Below are 18,742 nucleotides of genomic sequence, written 5' to 3'. Positions count from 1 at the left end.
AAAGGATGCATAAATCTTGGCCAGAACACTGGTAAATGCCGGAGGCAGGCAAGACCCAATAATGACTCTGAGGGCCCCCAGGGGAAATCAGACTTAGAAGTAAATTACACTCCTTGAAGCATGCTTTGTTTCTCCCTCAAGCTCTGTTAATTTTATAGCAGATAACCAGCTCAAGGCCGGGAAAGAAATTCACAAAACTCCTGGACCCTGACCGAAATCCCACCTGGCGCCATATTGCTTGCTCAACTCAGACCAGAAGGAAGCAGTTCGGTGTGTTCCTGCCATTGTCATCTTTAAACAACATCTATTCTCTCTAAGCTTAAGCTCCTGATGTAATTAGATTACCTATACATTCCTGCTACCTATCCCCTGTCTGCAGTCCTCTCAATAAAAGCCATTGAGCACAGGGGCTCCGGGTATTCTCCTCTAGAAATAATTGCCTTCCCCTTTCCTTGACAGGTAAACGGTGCCTGGAAGGACTCATTATTTCATCCAGGGTGAATCGGAGGACTCTGAGGGTGGGAGTCCCCCATAGTGCTCTCTTCCTACCTCCCAGCCTTCCACCTACTCCTGCTATACTCATACTCTCCCTAACTTCCAAGGGGTAGGGGTAGTCTCTAGTATTATTTTCCAGGGTTGGTCATGAACCTCTGGCATATGGTAGACACTCAATGAAGATTTGTTTAATGAATGTGAGTGGAAGGAATTTAGAAAGTGGATGGGAAGAAAGTCTTCTCTGATATTGGAAATACAGTAAATATCCCCTTTAAAATTAAATAGAACTAGGGAATAGCTCTACTCTATAGCATAGCATGATGAAAAAAGTGTGGGCTTCACAATCAGTTAGGCCTGAAGATGGGATCCTGGTTATAGGACATTTCATATTTGCACAATGGCAGCATAATATTCCTCACTTCCTCGGGCAGTTGGAAGAGGTGAATTAAATAACATGTAAAGATCCAATCATAGGGCCTTGCACAAAGTAAGAGCATGGTAACTGGTAGCAGTCGGTATTAGTATTTGCTATTATTCATCTTATAAACTGTTTATTCAGATACTTAAGATAAAAAACTACATTGTCTATCACTATGCTGTACACCTGAAACTGATATAATATTGAAAAAAAAAGATAATGGAAAGTTATTGTAGTTTTTTAAGTTGGGCAGGAAAACCTCTCCACCTTTCATCTAGAAAGATCTAATCACATTATTGGACTCACATTTGCCTGGGTGGGCACAGCTCCAACCAACCTACCAAAAGCAGGTCTTGTGAAGTGGGCTCAGCGTCAACTCTCAGCCATTTTTCTAACATCAGACCGATGAGCAGCCTGCATTATAAAGTGTTTTCACGAGTTAAAAAAATTACACATAGAAACTGCATTCGTAACCATGGAAATGTCGAAGTCCTATCGTGTCAGCGTCACCCTGATGACCACTTGGCACGCTTTGCAAGGAACTAATGACGCGCGGGGCGCCTGCGTGTGTGTATGTGTGTGGGTGGGTGGGTGTGGGTCCGCGCGCGCGGCGAGGCAGTAAGGAAAAGGGAGACCATTGGTCGTAGATAACACCTACCCAAGCAGCCAAATAATGAAGCCTTAGGGCGGCGTTCTGGCCAAATCGTTTTTTAAAAGCTTTGTTCTTCCCCTCCCCTCACTCTCTAGCGTGAGCTGTGCAGTCGCACTCTAGGTCTCAAAGTGAGCTAAAATCACCCTGGTCCCAGGCCCCCGAAAGTCAGGAGTGGACTCGGACCCAAAAGAAAGTTGGCGCGGTTGCTGAGGCTACGAGGTCAACAATCCTCCCTCTGTCTCTGCCAGAGCGAAGTCCGTCCAGTCCAGCAGGATGGGGGCGGGGGAGCCATAGCAGGCTCCGCCCTGCCCCAATGGCTGGAGTTCTAGCACCTGCTCCGCCCCTTGGGGGGGGGTGGGAGGAGCACGGAGGAGGTGTCCGAGGCTGGAACCTCGCAGCTCACGGAAGCTCGCCCTGCGACACACTGGGCACTGGAGCAGCGCTGGAGCCTGGTGTCCGCCTGGCCCTCTGAGCCCCTCCGTGCAGTCTGCGGTGAGTACCGACCGGGGCGGCCGGATGTCCCGAGCAGGAGGTCCGGCTGCCCTGTCCTCAGAGGAGTCAGTGTGAGCCTCTTTCGTGACGTCCCGGACACGTTTTCCCCAGCGCGACTCAGGCTCGTTGAGCGGCTGGGGGCGGGGGAGAGTCCGAGAAAGCGGAGGGAAGAATCCAGGACTAGTTCTCCCAGCGGACTGACCTCTTCGCCTAGTCTGCAGACCATGCGGCGTGGGGAGCAGGGTTCAGGACTGGAAGTGGCCTTCTGGGTCCACTTTTACTCCCGTGTGCATGCCCCCCGGAGAATCCTCTCGGTGCATGGGCCTCACTGGCGAGCCTTCACCGAGGCAGTGCAGGCAGGCCGAGCTGGGGAGTCCGGACTTCTACAAGGGTGTGTGCGGGCCTCCCCGGGTAGGCCTCGCAGACCTCGCGCTGGCCAGATGGGGAAATCCTCACTGAGACTGGGGAATCCACACCAAGTGGCAAGAGGAAAATGGGGCGAGGGGGAAAAGACCCCCTCGGTGGAAGGGTGGACACAGAGCCCACTCTAATAGATTCAGAGACCCAGGAAAAAGCATGGGTACCTGTCTTTCCTAATTCAGTCTGCACATCAGAATGGCACATCTTCACCTCCTGCACCTTGCAGAACCCTCCTTGGAGTAAGAGCTGTGAGGGCTAGGGAGGCTCAGAGCCTCTAGGACAGCAATTCTCAAACTTTTGATGGGACTCAAAACCCCTTTACACTTAAAATTAGCATACTAGGGGCTTTTGTTTATGTGGGTTATATCTTTCAATATTTACCATATAGAACAGAAATTTTTACTATATTTAATAATTCAGTTAAAAATAATAGTGGTCCTATTACATGTTAACATGTTCTTATTAAAGTAGCCATATTTTCCAAAGCAGAATGTTACTGCAAAGAGTGGCATTTTATATTTTTTGCAAATCTTTTTGATGTCAGGTTTCAAAATAGGCAGCAAGATTATGAGATCTGATTCTGCATTCATTCTGTTGCAATATCACATGTCATGTAGCCTTGGAAAACTTCACTGTGTACTCCTGAAAACACAAGAGTGAAAAAAAGCAAATAGCATCCTGGTATTTTTACAAGAGTGCCCTGTACCGCACCACACTTTGAGAACCACTGGTGTGGGAAATATTTTGGAGGCTTAAATCTCTTCGGCTCTGTTTCTTGTTTGTGATCCTCCCTCTGAATGGAGGCACATACCACCCCATGCCTTGGACAGTGTTAACCTCTGATATTTGGGACCAACCTTAAACCTCACTTTGGAAACCAAGTGCTAGGGCCCCATGTAATCGATGGGGAGCCCTGCTAGCCTCCTGAAAACTCAGCAAGGCTCACAGGTGGCTCTGGTTGTTTCTGTGCCTCCAAAGTTCACCTGTCTGTGCACCCAGATTGCAGCAGTGATGTGTCAAAGAGCCCATGGGGAGCTTGTGTCAAGTGTAGGGGTTTGTGTGAAAATTACCACAAGAAGTTATTTCTGAAAGAACAGGAATGCATGCATGCTTTTGCCTTCCTTTTCTCCATGTTAATTTTGGTGTATGGCTGTGTAGCCTTGAGTTTCTTGGACTGATTCCCCAGTCTTGGAGTTCTTGCACTTTGCACTTTCAGAGGCACGTCAGTGTGAATGGTACTTCCTCAGCCTCTGTCAGAAAGCAATGACCTGCATCCTGGTGTGTGGTAGGTGGGTTCCCTCACTGGGTTATTTTCTTGACTTCATGTTCTGTCAGCAATAGTTTAGATAGAAATTACATACATCAAAAAAAAGTAGTTCTCTAATTCTGTCCTCCCTTTTGCTCCTCCATCCACAGAATCTCTCATGCTCCACACTATAGCTTATGCTTTGGAAATGTTGCAACCACACGGGCATGTCGCATCTATAGTTACACTGTCTACAGATGGGAGAAGCCACTGATCTAGTGAGTGAAAACAGATGTGGCCCCTGTCTTTCTGGAGCTTACAGTGTGGTCACTTAGGGAACTACTGGATAATTGAGACAGTGAGCTGTCACTGTTTACATGAAACACGGTCCTAGTGAAGAACAATACCCCTTCCAGATGAGTGCTTCAGCACATGTGCTGAGACAGCCAGAGTCCCAAACTGTGATGATAATAAAACCAACATTTATGACCATGTGCCTGGCAAAGAACTTCCTTTGCCTTCCTTCCTCCATTCTTTATTTTATGGAGAAAGTCACTCCCTTTAAGGCAGGCTCACTCTACAGGGAAATGAGCTCCAGTCTGGTCCCAGTCACTAGGCCAGTCTTTGGCAAAACACTTCCTCTGGGCCTCAGTCTCTTCATCTTTAAAGTGAGGGCTTGGGCCATTGATGTCCCATTTTGGGACATTGCAGACATCCGAAGGAGCCAGTGTTTTGCTTTAGCTGGTTTGCACTAGCATTTGTATGCGTTTCCTCTCAGTTTCATGTTTGGTGGCATCATATTCTTTTAGCTTTAAGTAAACCATTATGGGTATATTTACAACATGGAAATCTGCAAATGCTAAATATAAATCAGGGCTCCCCACTCTCAGCAAGTTGTTTGGGGTCTACCAGCAAACTATTGCAGTTTTCAGTGCCAGGGTGATTTTTCTTTATTTTAATAGAAAACAAACTCTTTAACCAGGACAAAAACACTGGATATAGGGCATGTGATTCAAGTTCTTCAAATTTTGATAGGGAAAAAACCGTCTGTTTTCACTATATTCTAGAACATGGGTCAGCAGATGTTTCTGTAAAGGATCAGATAGTATTTTATACTTTGTGGGCTCTACTTAGTCTCTGTGGCAACTATTCAGTTCTGCTGTTATATTGTGAAAACAGCCATAGATGATATATAAATGAATGGGCATAGATGGGTTCTAATAAAACTTTATTTACAAAAACAGATGCTAAACCACAATTTGCAGACCCCTGTCCCAGAATGTCAGGACAGAAGTCATGCTTCAAGGAGGTAGTTTCATGGAAAAGGAAATTCTTTAGGACTTTATGCATGAATACCAGAGACTTGATACTCCAAGACAGACATAGCTGGAGTGACAACTGCAAAGGATTTGAAATCAAGGAAAGAATCTATAGTAGGTTGTTTAAAGGAAGGCCAAGTATGTTCAAGTTTTGAAGACACAGCCATGGATGGAATGAGGGTATCTTTGTCCCCAACTGCCTCCCAGGAGCCATCTCAGGTTGTGTTGGGATAGAGGGACCTGACGTCTAACTCAGAATGAATTTGGGTTGTTCTTACGCAGAACTCAGTAGTGTCTCTAAATTATCCTGATTCCAGGGGCAGGGACAAAAGAAATGTTAAAAAAAAAAAAAAAGGAAAATTCTCATTATATGTATATATTATACACTGTATATATACACTGTGTATGTATAAGTATGTATATATGGATATTTGTGTATCTACGTACCTAAGTTGTGTGGGTGTGTGATTACATATTCTACATATTTCAAATTGCTTTATAAATGTTTGGAAAACAGACATACCAAACTATTAACTGTGGCCAGTTCTGGGCAGTTTAGAATGGGGTGGAAAGAAGACAGGGGATTTTTACTTCTTACATTCGGCAATATCATATGTCTGCCTACCCTGCAGCATTTACGTATTGCTTTTACAACCTGAAAACAAAACTCAAAACTAAAATCTTGACAACTTTTAAAAGGAAGATAGTTTTTTCTTTAGTAAAAATGTTACTGCCACTTCCTCTCCCCCAAATAAACGAATTATGTCAGTTGTCACATTGCAGTTCTGAACAAGTATATATGATACTAGTATATATTAACTCAAAATAATCTTGAGAGAGAGCTCTCTCAGATCAGCACACCTGGTTAAACAGCATTGTTTGACGTAAGCCCCAGATCAAAGTGTTGTTTATGAACTATCATGCAGTTCTTACAATGGTGGTGTAAAATGCTATTTCACAAAGTAGCTGGAAGTACAGTTTTTAAATTTAAAAACATATTACCCAAGAATATTTCCCTGCGATCCTATTTTACAGGGAGAGAAAGCATGTGCCTGTGTATGGGGTGTGCACATGCATGGACCAAGGCAAAGCCTTGGCTACATGCTGAATGCTTCTCTCTGGGTGCTGGGCTACAGCTGGTTTTTAAATTTTCTTCACTTAGCCTATCAATATTGTCTAGCTAGTATTAAACAAGTATTACATTTGATATGACAAGTATTAAATTTGACATGACCAAAAATACCCCCCACATTACTTACACAAATAGTACATTGAGAACAATACGGTTACCTTCATTTTTCTTAGATGGACCTACCACAAACTCGCCTAATACCAGAGCCCTGCTGCTCCCTTCCTCCCAGTGGCAAATGGGGAACCGAAAACAAGTGCTAAGGGGCGGGTGTCACGTTATGCTGTGTCTGCTTTCCCATGGAGTAGGCTCCAGCCTCCGTCTACCCTCTCTGTCCAGTTGACCCAAAGGTTAGAAAGTTCTTGGTAAGACTAACACCACCACCTGAGAAGCCATCAGCTGACCACCTCCCTAGATCGTCCTGCCTTCATTTCTTTTTTACCTATTTTTAATGGAAAATTTCAGATATACAAAGAAGTGGAGAGTAGAAACTTCCAGGTTTAACAATTAAGAACATTAACACTTGTCCAGTCTTGTTTTATCTATACCCTTCCCCCTATTCACTTCTTTTTCCCTGTGCCATAGGTTGACATCTGCATTTTCAGTTATATAAATTAAAAAAAAAAATTCTTTGTTGTGTCTTTTTAGTAACAAGCTTGGACTGACTCCTATAGCAAAGTCTTTAACTCTTCTGCCCTAACGTCCGCCCAACAGAACCACCAAGTGGACCTTGAACATTTGTTACGCTGTCCTGCCTCTGTGGCTGCGTTTGCTCTTCTCTGTGTAAATCAGTCTTCCCTCTTTGCTTCCCCACTCTCTGTAAAGCCTTTCTCCATTCCTCTAGCTACAGCTCTCTCTTTCCTGTGACCTTTCTTATACTTACTCTACTATAGTGATTTGTATGCTTATCTTTGTCTCCTGGTTAGATTTTACTATTTGTATAAAGCAAAGAAGTGTGTTTTCCTTATCTCCTGTATTACTTAGCAATGCCTAATGGAAAGGATGCTTTAAAAATAGATGCTAAATTAATTTGAATTGACATCATTGGAGGACAACCTATATTACATAACAAATGCATCACATTGATAGAAAAATTTACAGATGCTGTTCAGCACCAAGAACATTTGCTCTCACCTGAGAGGATTTTAAAACATTTTAAAGAATTGTGACAAAAAGACTCTTAAATTGGAGCCAATCTAAAATGACAACTTTTTTGAGGAAAATATTTTCCTTTATGATATGCTGTCATTTTTTCAGATATATTCTGGCGCCTGATGTTTCCTGATTTTATAATGTGTTCCCTCTCTTCCCCCCTGCCCAGTAGGAAAGGGTGGCTCAGGCTATATTTTAGAGTATCCATAGTGTTTTAAAATGTCTATTTAAATCTTCAGTAAAGAAATAGGCTGTATTTAGGGCCCACATGCCCCATGAGGTTGATATCAATCTCACGAACAGTGGTAGCTCATTGGTATAGAGTTCCCCAGGGTGCATTGTGCTTTCATCTATTACTTTGTTTAGTTATCACAGCAGCCATTGTGAGCTAGGTAGAGCAGTGCAGGCCAGGTATTGTTGCCTTCAGTCTGCAAAGAAGTAAACTGAGGTTTAGGTAAATAAGTGAATCTTGAATACAGCAGAAATTGGCAGTCTGATTTTAAGTGTTGATTGGAAACCAAAGGACTTTGAGATTAGATGTTGCGAATGGGCAAAAGACAGAGAACTGTCTTCCTAAGCATTATGTCTTTGGGGACATACGAGGTCCTTGAGTTAAGTATGTATCCCTTAATGCCATAGAACTACTAAAGTGATATCACACTCTCTGAACCAATCATTTCTCAGATTCCTCACGTTCTGCTTTAGTCTTTGTTTTAAGAGTTAATCCACCTTCTGATGAATCAGCAAGGCTAGGGCATGAGTGCTGGTGTGCTTCTCATTCCCTTTTCCCAACCTGAAGAGAACCCTGGGCAAGCCCGTCTTTGGATAGGGTGGTTTGCCCGTGCTGTTGCTCAACAGATACTTATGGAGGACTTAATCATTCCTTATCCTCATCATCCTTTTATGACTGTTGTTGTAAAATCACAAAGCATAGTCCCTGTTGTGGTATAGTTCATGAAGAAACCTCCTCAGTCTAAGACAGTGTCCTCATACCTAATCACCAGGTTCGAGGAGGGGTGAGTCACCCATTGCTGGTAGTCTGTTATATGCAAGAGCTATGCTGGGGCAGACGTATCCAAAGTACAGTTCTGCAATAGTGGTGGGACAAAACCAGCCTCAGGTATATTTTATTAAACACTCACTTGCCCAGATAAGGAATCAGTTGCATTTTTAGTGCTGGTGATGTCTATACTATGGATACCAACCCATCCTTTAAAAGTTACCTATTGTACAAATTTTGCCAAAGTTAAGGGTATTTTAGGGGAAATAGAGAGTGACTAACTAGTCCTCACATGGGTACCTTTGAGTGTGAAGATTGTTTTAAAGTGAGTTTTAATTTTTAAAAATCTGTTTGGTTAATTTGAGTCCTTGTGTGAGCAGTGACTATAAAATGATATCACTTGTGCTGCCTGTTGGGAGGTAGCAGGTGCAAGGGAGTCAGCCCTGGCATCAGGGGGCCTGGTTTGTCACCCGGCCTGGCCATGCACCAGCCATGAGACCGTGGCAAGTTACTTAACCCCTCTGATCCTTAGTTTTCCCACCTATAAAATGGGACGGTGATACGTCTCTCACGGAGTTGCTGAGGGGCCGCATTACATCATCGGGGTGAGGCGTCTGGCACCCTAAAGGCACTTAGCACATGTCAGCAGGCTCAGTGCTCATGGGATTATGTGGCACTTGTGGCATAAGGCCTGATAGTTGCTGCTCTTCTTCTGAACCTCCGTCCCAGCCCAGAACTCCTGGGCTCCAGGTCCAGGTGCACCGCTGCCTGCTGGTACCATCATCCCAAATTCACCAGATAGCACCAACCTCCTGATTCCCCTCTTGGCCATCAGCTCTGCCCGCTTGCCCGGATGAGGAATACGGGAGCTCTCCTCGGCCTCTTTTTCTTCATTGGTCACCCTTAGTTCATTCTGCTTTCCTAACTCTTTCTGGGATCTGGAGAGCTGCTGCTCTCTTTTCTGACTTGCCTGGAATAGCAGTGGAGCCTGCCTCCCTGACACCAGCCTAGCATCCTTGCCCTGAGTCAGTCCCCACCATTACCAGAGTGATCTCTGAAAATCAAATCAGGGTTTGCAGATTCCAGCGTAGAATCCTTTAATGGGGCATCCCATCTTGAGGAGAAGTCCAAACCTTCCTGTGAAGTCCCTCATGATGTGGACTCCACCCCTCCCTTTTCCTTTCCTCTTAGCTCTGCCTAGCACGCAGCTCCCACAAGGACATGCTTCTGTGCCTTTACATGTGCTGTTTTTCTGCCCAGAATGTTCTTCCCTTGACTCCCTCCCTCTGTGTCATTGTGGAAGGTTAGTACATGGTGTTGCCTGTACCCAGAGGCCCTCATGATCACCTCCCTTTCCAGATTAAGTCTCTCCCTAGAGGCTTCTTTGTCACCCTCCCTCTCCCACTGCTGTAGCATGAACTGCAAGGCATTGTCATTACCTCCTGACAAGTCTGTGTGGGACTGAAGCTTAAGGGGTACTTTCATCCCTTTATGCTGGTAGTCCCTAAATATCAATGGTATAAATGAATCTACACCAGTCTGTTCTCTAGACCAAACTACCAGATGTGTCGTGGTCTCATGCCACTCTTATTTGTCACATCTTTGACCCAATGAAGTGCCCATTGCATATGGATGTCATGCCACTATGTGGTGTGTGCCCCTGAGATGGACTACAGCATAGTTGCTTAAGAGCTGGGCCTTAGAGTCCGGTGGGCTTGCGTGTGGGTTCCACTTCCCTCTGTCAGCGAGCCTGCATTCTGGCTTCACATTTCAGCTCCTAAGCACACAGCTGCACTGCTGTGGGACCAGAATGTGCCGGTCAGAAGACAGGAGCATCTGCTCCTCCTGGTAGTCGCCTTTCTTCTGGAAAGTCAATAAATGTATGGGTTTATCCCATAAGCCCCTGACGACTTGACTAGCATGAGTCATGATTCTTGAGTCCAGGAAGTTCCGAGGTGGGCGGGGGCAGATGACCTTGGGAACTTGGTGAATTCATAGAGATAAATGGTGTCCCGTGTGACCTCTGGCAGCCCAACACCCAACCTCTCGTGGGGACACTCTCTTTTCTAAAATTTGAGTTGGAAAAGTGCATGAGCAAGAATCTATGAAATGGATTCAGGAGCTTCAGGAATTTGTGCAGCTTTCTTAAAGATTAGGCCTCCCCTCAGCCTGCTCTACGATACTGTAACGAACCACAGCTGCCTGCTCCCCTCTACTCCGCTCTCAAGACTTGGATGCAAGAGGACTTGGTTGGGGTCTCTGCAGGTGTTATTTTTGAAACCCCACTGGTGACGGGGGCGGGGTTGCTATAAGGTAGGGGGCCCACATTCTAAGAAGGGACTGAAGACTGACCTTAATGAGGAAAGGAGGAAGTCAGGAGCAGAGCTCTGGCTGGGTCAGGACTCCTGGTTCTGACAGGGTCCTGGCCAGCTTCTCCCTTCACTTCCTGGCCAAATGTTTCCTGACCCTATGATGACTTTCTTTCTCAGTGCATCTCTGGAATTATAAGTTCTCAAGTTCACCAAGGCATTTAGTGAAACTCTACTTATATTAGTCCACTATTTCTGTTCTTTTGAGTTTGTGCTTATGCAGTTAATATAAAATGAGCTTAAAGGATGTGTCGGGTTAGCCTTTCTCTTTTGGCAATTGCATATGATATTGTGCCTTCTTGGCCAGCAGGCCTAGAACTGGAGCCTCAAAAGAGGCGGGGGCTTTACTTTCTGGCCAGAAAGTGAAGAGCAGGGGCTGCTGGATCAGACAGTGCAGTGCCCATGGCTCTGGTCCCCCACATCATGACCCTTGCCTTTGGCAGTGGCTGTGTACATCTGTTGAGTGAGTCATGATCATTTCTATGATACATTCTGGAAATTTCCAGTGTTACTTAATAATGAAGTTCAGGAAAACAGAAGGGTTAGATTTAAGGAAGTAGCCACGTTTTAAATGCAATCTAATATTTTCATATTACCAGTTAATTTCTTATCCAACTTTAACAAATTCTGGTGTTGGAAATCTACAATTTAAACCAAGTGTAAAGCTAAGAGAGTACTTTTTAGTTTGTTTTTAGTTAAAATCACTAGGGTGGCCTACTCTGCTCATCTCAAGGCCTCTTTTTCTGCACTCAATCATTCACTCTAGCCTTCTTCCCTTTCTCAGGCCCACCTCAGGGCCTTTGTACATGATCTTACCCGCCCCCTCCAAATTGCACATAACTTATTCCTTCACTTCCTTCAAGGCTCTACTCAAGTGGCTCCATGTTGGTGAGGCCAGCTTTGATCTCCTGACATCCTTCAAGGCACCAAAACGCCCTACTGCTCTCATCCTGCTTTATCCTCACAGCTGGTCACTCACTCTCCAACATTCTGTTTATATACTTACTTATTTTTGTTTGATCTGCCTCTCTCTACTAAAACGGAAGTACCATGAGGGCAGAGACTTTGTTAGCTGTGCACCCAGGTGTATCCCCAATTCCTCAGACAGTTCTTAGAACATGTTAGATGGTTAATACAAATATGAATTGAGTGAATAAATGAATGAATGAACCAGATTTTTTTTTACCCAAGAGGGGCTTTTTAGATCATTGACCAATCTTATGTTACAAATTGGGAAACTGAGGCATAGGAAGCCTATATAGCTTATTCAAAATGAAACTGAATCGCTTAAAAAGTGTGACACCTGTTTAAGGAATCTAGGAATATACAAGGAGCATTCTGGTCAGTCATCCAGGATAAGACAGAAGAATAAGTGAAATCAGATTAACCTAAAAATTCAACAAAAAGACACAAGCTGTTATGTGATGACAAAGCTTTCTGACATAGGAGACAGAGTCTCATTCATTTCTATAGGGTAAAGTGCACTTTGCATGTACATAGAAAAGAAAAATAGGTTGATGGATTTGGTTACAGTTTTGTAAAGCCATTTCTTTCTCCAAGCCCCTGCTTATGCACTACTTTTTGTTTTTTTCATTCTCTGCCAAAACGGACAGTAGCTTTTACCACTTCTCTTGCAAAATTCTTTTCATGACAAGTATCATATTTTTTTGCTTTTTTTTTAAAGTAAACTTTTATGATTCCAAGAGGATCAAAGAGGTAATGTGGCCTATGGGAAAATTCAGAGATATTTAGGTTACCCCAGTTTCCCACATGCATCTGCATCAAATACAGCAAACAACTGATTTCTAGCTCTGGGCTTTGTGAAAGAACCAAGTCAACAATCTGTGGCAGTTTGATGACCTGAACGCTTCTGACCTTCTCTTGTTCGTGCTCACATCGGCATCCTTGGAATCTCACTTTTGTCAAAAAGTTGTTTATAAGTAGAGTGACGTTCACATACACGACAGTCAGTTTAGGAGTCAGTTCAGGACCAATTAATTTCTCTTTAAACAAACAAAAAAATGAAGCATAACTAATTTTTATAGTGAACTGAATTGAACTCTAGAGATTATATTTAACCTTGGAGTTGGAAGCCGTGAAAATTCAGGATGGATATATATAGGAAAGTGAGAAGAGAGGAAGAGAGGTAGGTAAACAACATAAATAACGAAAGAAACCTCTTTTTGTTGTTTGCGTAGGTTTTAAAAATCCACTCTTGTTTGTCTTTAGATATCCGAAATAAGCAATTTGGAGGATTTGTTTTTGTACCTTAAACTCTAGAGCCTCAATTCTCAACTAATTACCAGGAAGCTCTTTCAGACTATGCAGGCTCTCCTGGAAAGTGATAATGCACATTCCCTTCCCAACCCTGCCTGCGACCACCCCCCACCCCCCCACCCCCTGCCCCGCCACCGCTACTTCCCAAATAGCTCTATCCTCCCCACCCCATTCATTTCTGACTGGCATTCTGCTGTCCAAGGTTATTCCTCTCCTCTGCTCCTTCCTGCAGGTGACAGAAATCTTGTGGTTGGTTGTAGGGCCCACTCATATTTATTCCTCTTTCTATATCATAAGACAAGCTAAGAGGATTCAACTCTTGACAGCAGAAGCAGCTAAATCTTGGCTTTATATACTCTGAAGGCAGGAAAGAGACCAAAGAAGTGAATCTTATTTTATATGATCACTGGCTTTTCGCTAAATGCAGTCGAGTATTCCACATATTTCTACAGATTTGGCTGTGCTGAATAGCATCATTTTGTGACATCACTGTCATCTGGATATAGCATCTTCGATGGTCTAGCAAGAGTGATGGTTCAGCAGTGTACTGCCCATATGCTGGACTCAGATTCCCTCCTAAAACTCATTTGCAAGATTGCTGCCTGGGCTTGGACATTCCGTCTGGCTTACAGATGACAAAGCTCACTGACCCAAATGGGGATTTTGCCCGTGACTTAGGCTAAGTGGCCACTTACCTTGCTATACCTAACCTGGTTCACGATATACCCAAGCACAGGGTGAAATTGTACATTAGATTTTGGGTTCCCTTCATGTAAAGGGGAATCTTAGAGACTGCAAGTCTCAAGAACAGAGAGAGGCCAAGGACAGTCCTTGCTTCTCCAGGGTTAGAGTCTCATCCACATTATTAGCTCAGTCAGCTCCCCTTGGAGATGAGAACATTTGGTCACCAGAGGCCATCTTAGTGTCACACACTTTGGCCTGTCTGGCAGACATGCAGTTTACGAAAGAAGAAACTCAGATGTCTAACAGATGGAAAAGTATTCATTTTCACTAGCAATTAAAGAAATACCCAAGATTAGTTTATTAATCTCGCAATTTGGCAAACAGTAAAAACGAAGTTATGTTGCCTGGTTTAGGCAACTCCATTCACTGCTTCAGGCAAAGGTCATAAAACTGGTGCAGCCTTCCCCAGCACCGTGGTGCTGTGTCAGAAATGGGGAAGGTCAGGCTCTTTTCACCCCGCTGTCCTACTTCTAGGATTTAAAAGCTAGGAATTTATTTTGAGGAAATGGATTAAGAGCCTGCTCAAAGAAGTGTGTACAAAGGTTGCAGCATTGTTTGAATGCAAGTATTTGAAAACAACCTAAGTACAGATGGTCTCCAACTTACGATGGTACGAAGGCTATACACATTCAGTAGAAACCATAACTTTGAATTTCAAATTTTGACCTCTTCCTGGGCTAGCAATATGTGGTACAGTACTCTCTCGTGATGCGGGGCAGCAGCAGCGAGATGATTTTGCCCAGCTGTAGACTAATGTAAGTGTTCTGAGCATGTTTTAAGGTAGACTGGGCTAAGCAGTAATGTTCAGTAGGTTAGGTGTATTAAATGCTTTCTTGACCTATTCTATTTTCAGTTTACAATAGTTTTATTAGTATGTAAGCCCCTTTTAAGTTGAGAAACATGGGTATTTTAATAAGGATTTAAATACATTGTTATATATCTGAATGAAAGATTTTTTAATGGTGGAATTAAAAGTGCTATACAATCATATAATTGCCCTATAAAGATGTTTGTGGTCTGCTGCTGAATGAGAAAAACAATTTACAGAACAATGAGAGGTATAATCCATTTTGTTAAGAAATCCAAATACATTTTAAAATCATGTTAAATGAAACTCCAACCATAGTACAGATTGAATTTTTTTGTTCATCTATGTTTTTTAACGTTTCTACAATGGGCATCTATTTCTTAGTGTAATCTTTGTAAATGTATACCACCCATGACGATGTGTTCAGAAACAAGCTTGGTATCATCTTGCTAGGATTCTAGAGGCAGGAGGGGAGGCTGGGACTGGGGTGAGAAGGAAGGGGTCGAGCTTGGATTAATATGTTTGACTCTATGAGTATGGAATTGACCATCTAAAGTTAAGTATGAACCATTTCACTCCATTGGTGGATAATGGAGGACATTTTGGGGAGCAAAGTAGGTTTTTCTAAAAATAGTTACAAATATAAGTAGATCCTCATCAGACATTACTAAAGAAAGAAATGCATATTGTAGTTTCAGAAACTTTGTGAACTGTTTTATCTTCTTCTTTTTTTTTTAATCCTCACCTGAGGACATACTTATTGACTTTAGAGAGAAGGGGAGAGAGGGAGAGAAACATCAATGTGAGAGAGAAGCACCGATCTGTCGCCTCTCATATACACCCTGGCCGGGGACTGAACCACAATCTAGGCATGTGCCCCGACTGGGAATCAAACCCATGATCTTTTGGTTTATGGTACAAAGCTCCAACCAACTGAGCCATATCAGTCGTATCCATTTTATCTTTTCAAAAGACATTGCCAGAGCTCTCAAGTTTTCATTGTATAGAGACACTATGCCTTTCTATATGAAATATCCTCTAAAGATATTTATGTAAAAATTTAAAATGACTTCTTCAGCTTTTAAAAACATAAATAATAAATGAACCCATGCTTATAGAAAATAGAATTTGGATTATATTCAGAAGTATATAACATAAAAAGTTAAAGCCCCCACCTATCCTTATGCAATGTCTTCTACTTAGGGATAATCAGTGTTAACTTTGTATCTTTTTTTCTTATATGCATTTTCATATACAATGGTATGTGTGTGAATGAATATATACTAATAGTCTTGAAGGTTTTTAAACTTAAATTTGATTCTAGTATATATATTTTCTGTAACTTTTTTCACTTACTATCACATAATGTGAGTCTTGGCTCACATTTCTTATGTCGAATCTGAATAAGGAGATGTATGTTTGATATTTGTTCTGGTAAAATTGATTTGCCCTTCCTCCCCTGCCTCTCTTGGAATAAAGTGGTCAGCCAGGGTAGACTGTCAAAACTTAACCACAACTTGTTTTCCCAAAACTCAGCTTTTAGTCAGTTCTCTGGGATTCTGAACTACATGGAAGGTTCAGTAAATGATTACAGAACTAACGCACAGAAGTGCCAGAAGACTGTAATATGCCTCGGTAGTACTTTTTTCGACTCTACTTATAAAGGATTTTAAGGGTTTTTTTTTAATTTTTCCCTGCAGGAAATTTGCATTTTACTGGAGGGAATATCAGCTATATTTTCTTCTATATTCCTGTGACCCCAGGCGATCACTTCTTTTCAGGGCCTCTCCTCATCAGGGGAGTCTTTGCAGAAGGTTCAACGCTCCTGAGTGTCCTCTCATTGCTTCCTTATCATCTAAAGGGAAGGGGAGAGGTGGAGGGGGGCATGGGGGGATCCATGGTGCAGGACAGAGACTTGACTTGGGGTGGTGCACAGATGACGTGTTGCAGAATTGTGCACCTAAAACCCATACAATTTTGTTAACCAGTGTCACCCCAATAAATTCAATAAAAAGGAAAAAAAATAAGGTCACCATGTCCCCAGGGTGTGGTAATGGGTTCATGCCTGGCCGTGTGTGCACAGGGGAAGGTGCGTCTGTATATCACCTGCAGATATACAGTCCTAGCTTGAGGCCAAAAGGTCAGTTGGCAGCAAGAGTGTATGTAGTTGAGGAGGAACCCCAGCTTTGGACGCCCTCCACCTTTTTGGTGACAGCACGGTTTATTTGTTACAATCTCAGATCTGCCTGCCTGTGCCTAATACTTAGTATTTCATGATTTAACTTGAAAACCTGGCGTTTGACACTCTCTTCCCCTCACCTACTCTTCCATGCCCAAAATGCATCTGTGAGGATCATGGTATCTTACAAGTTACCCATCTGGTTTCAGGAAGGCTGAGTTTTGAAAGACACTTTGTCTACCAGTTATTGTCTCAGCCATCAGAAGGTGAACTAGGTACGGTGAAGATACAGTACAGGTGTCTCCTTTTGGATTCTTTTTGTGTAAGAACTGTTGGCATGTCCAACGAGACTGACTGCTCAGTAGTCCAAGCACTCTGGGGGCCAGTGTTGAGGAAGGACAGGTTCTGAATGAACGCCAACCTCGATGCTTAAAAGATGTCATTTCCACAGCACTCCTTTTTAAAATATCTTTTCTCTTTCTTTTTCATTTTTCTCTCTTTTTCCTCTACCTTTAGGCAGCACCATCCCATTCTATGAAACAGAAAAGGCAGCAACGCAAACATATTTTCATGAGTCCTAACTCTTCCCCCTTACAAATGAGAAAAAAGGTAGGGTAACACTCTATCATCTCCCCCAAAATTCACACTCTCCCTTTTGTTAGTATCGAATGGGGAGTAAGTAAAACAGGAAAAATGTAGGGCAGAGCAGGGCAGAGGAGGATGGGAGGTAAGAAAAGAAAGGAATTGAAACCAGACCTGTGCTTTTTGTGAGTGTGGGAGGTAGGCCAGGCTCCATGGCCAGTTGGTAGGGTTCCTAGACAATGCCAATCTCGGGACAACTTTGGAGCCAGCAGGAGCCCAGGTATTACTCAAGGTTTGGGGAGTGGTTAGGATTCTGGACAGGGTGAGGCAGATTGAGGAAGCGTTCGTGATGCCTAGGTTCTACTTTGGATCTGGACCATTCCTGAATCAAAGGTCTTTCCCCTCATTGCTTTCTGGGAACACTGCTGCGTTTGGCTTTCTTTTGGGATTACTAACACTAGTAACTCCTGTAAGAGAATTTGAGATGAGGGTCCTAGTATGACTGGAACTTTGGAATGGCTCTGATTTCCAGAGCCCTCCAGGCTTACATGGTGGGGTTGTTTCCCAATTCGAAGCAAATCCATTTTGGGGGTTGCCAAAACACCTGCTGCTGTTTCTGCTGATCTGTGCGTGGCTCTTTAAAGGGTGGCAGGGACAAGTAACGATGGCTGGCTCAGGCCAAGTTACTGCGTGACCCCTGAAAAGAAGTAAAGGTGATTCCAGTTTCAAAACTGAGTCTTGTGGGAGGATTCCTCAAGCCCATAGGTAACGCCTGGTTTTTTTCAGTTCTTGAGGTTTGGTTGGTGACCTTTAGCCAGCATCACCTTCAGAACAGGAATTGCCAGCACCCAGAAAGGCAGTGTGGGGCAGGTGGAAAGAGCCCCAGTTCAAAACCTAGTTCTGCTCATAGGCAAGTTTTTTCATTCCTCTGAACTTCAGTTTCCTCAGCTGTAAAATGGGAATAATGATATGCTTTAATTTACAGAGATGTGGCCAGAGTTAAAAAGATTGTATAAAGCACTTGGTGTGTGCTGGCACTCAGCTGTAATTGGTTCCTCTGTCCCCTAACTTCCACAAGTAGAATTTGCTCCATTAATGTAGAGAAACCAGATAATTATATAGTTTCTAAGGAAAAGGAGAGGCAGATAGTAGAGCACTAGACTCAGGCCATTTTCTGCAAGAGCCACATTGGTCACTATATGCATCCTGAAATACCAACTGGCTTAGTAAGATAATGGAAACAGCAGGAATTATGTAAGACTTCCACAGTTATACCTAGGGAATTTGTAAGCCACACCAAGTAAGTTGACACATTTTGTCTTCACTACATCATAGCAAATATGGTTACAATTTAGCAACTGATTTTGTCCGTGGTGGTGAAAGCTCACCAGGTGTTAGACTGGTGAAGTCAGACAATTTAGCAACTGATTTTGTCTGTGGTGGTGAAAGCTCACCAGGTG

At 43.2% G+C, this 18,742-nt stretch overlaps 1 protein-coding gene across 1 annotated transcript in view; it reads left to right on the top strand.

The window, feature by feature from the left end:
• The first annotated feature begins 1,920 nt into the window (after positions 1 to 1,920).
• The window catches only part of ACO1 (aconitase 1), a 61,362-nt gene continuing 44,540 nt past the window's right edge, over positions 1,921 to 18,742 (top strand). Inside the window, exon 1 of the mRNA XM_054588110.1 lies at positions 1,921 to 2,057. The gene's annotated coding sequence lies outside the window, so the exon portion shown is untranslated. The remainder of the gene's footprint in view (positions 2,058 to 18,742) is intronic.

This window comes from Pteronotus mesoamericanus, unplaced genomic scaffold, assembly GCF_021234165.1.
Source record: "Pteronotus mesoamericanus isolate MK-2021 breed Mesoamerican mustached bat unplaced genomic scaffold, CSHL_Meso_final scaffold_125, whole genome shotgun sequence".
NCBI lineage: Eukaryota > Metazoa > Chordata > Mammalia > Chiroptera > Mormoopidae > Pteronotus > Pteronotus mesoamericanus.
Note: the sequence above shows the minus strand (reverse complement) of the source record. Positions and strands in the feature narration are given on the sequence as shown.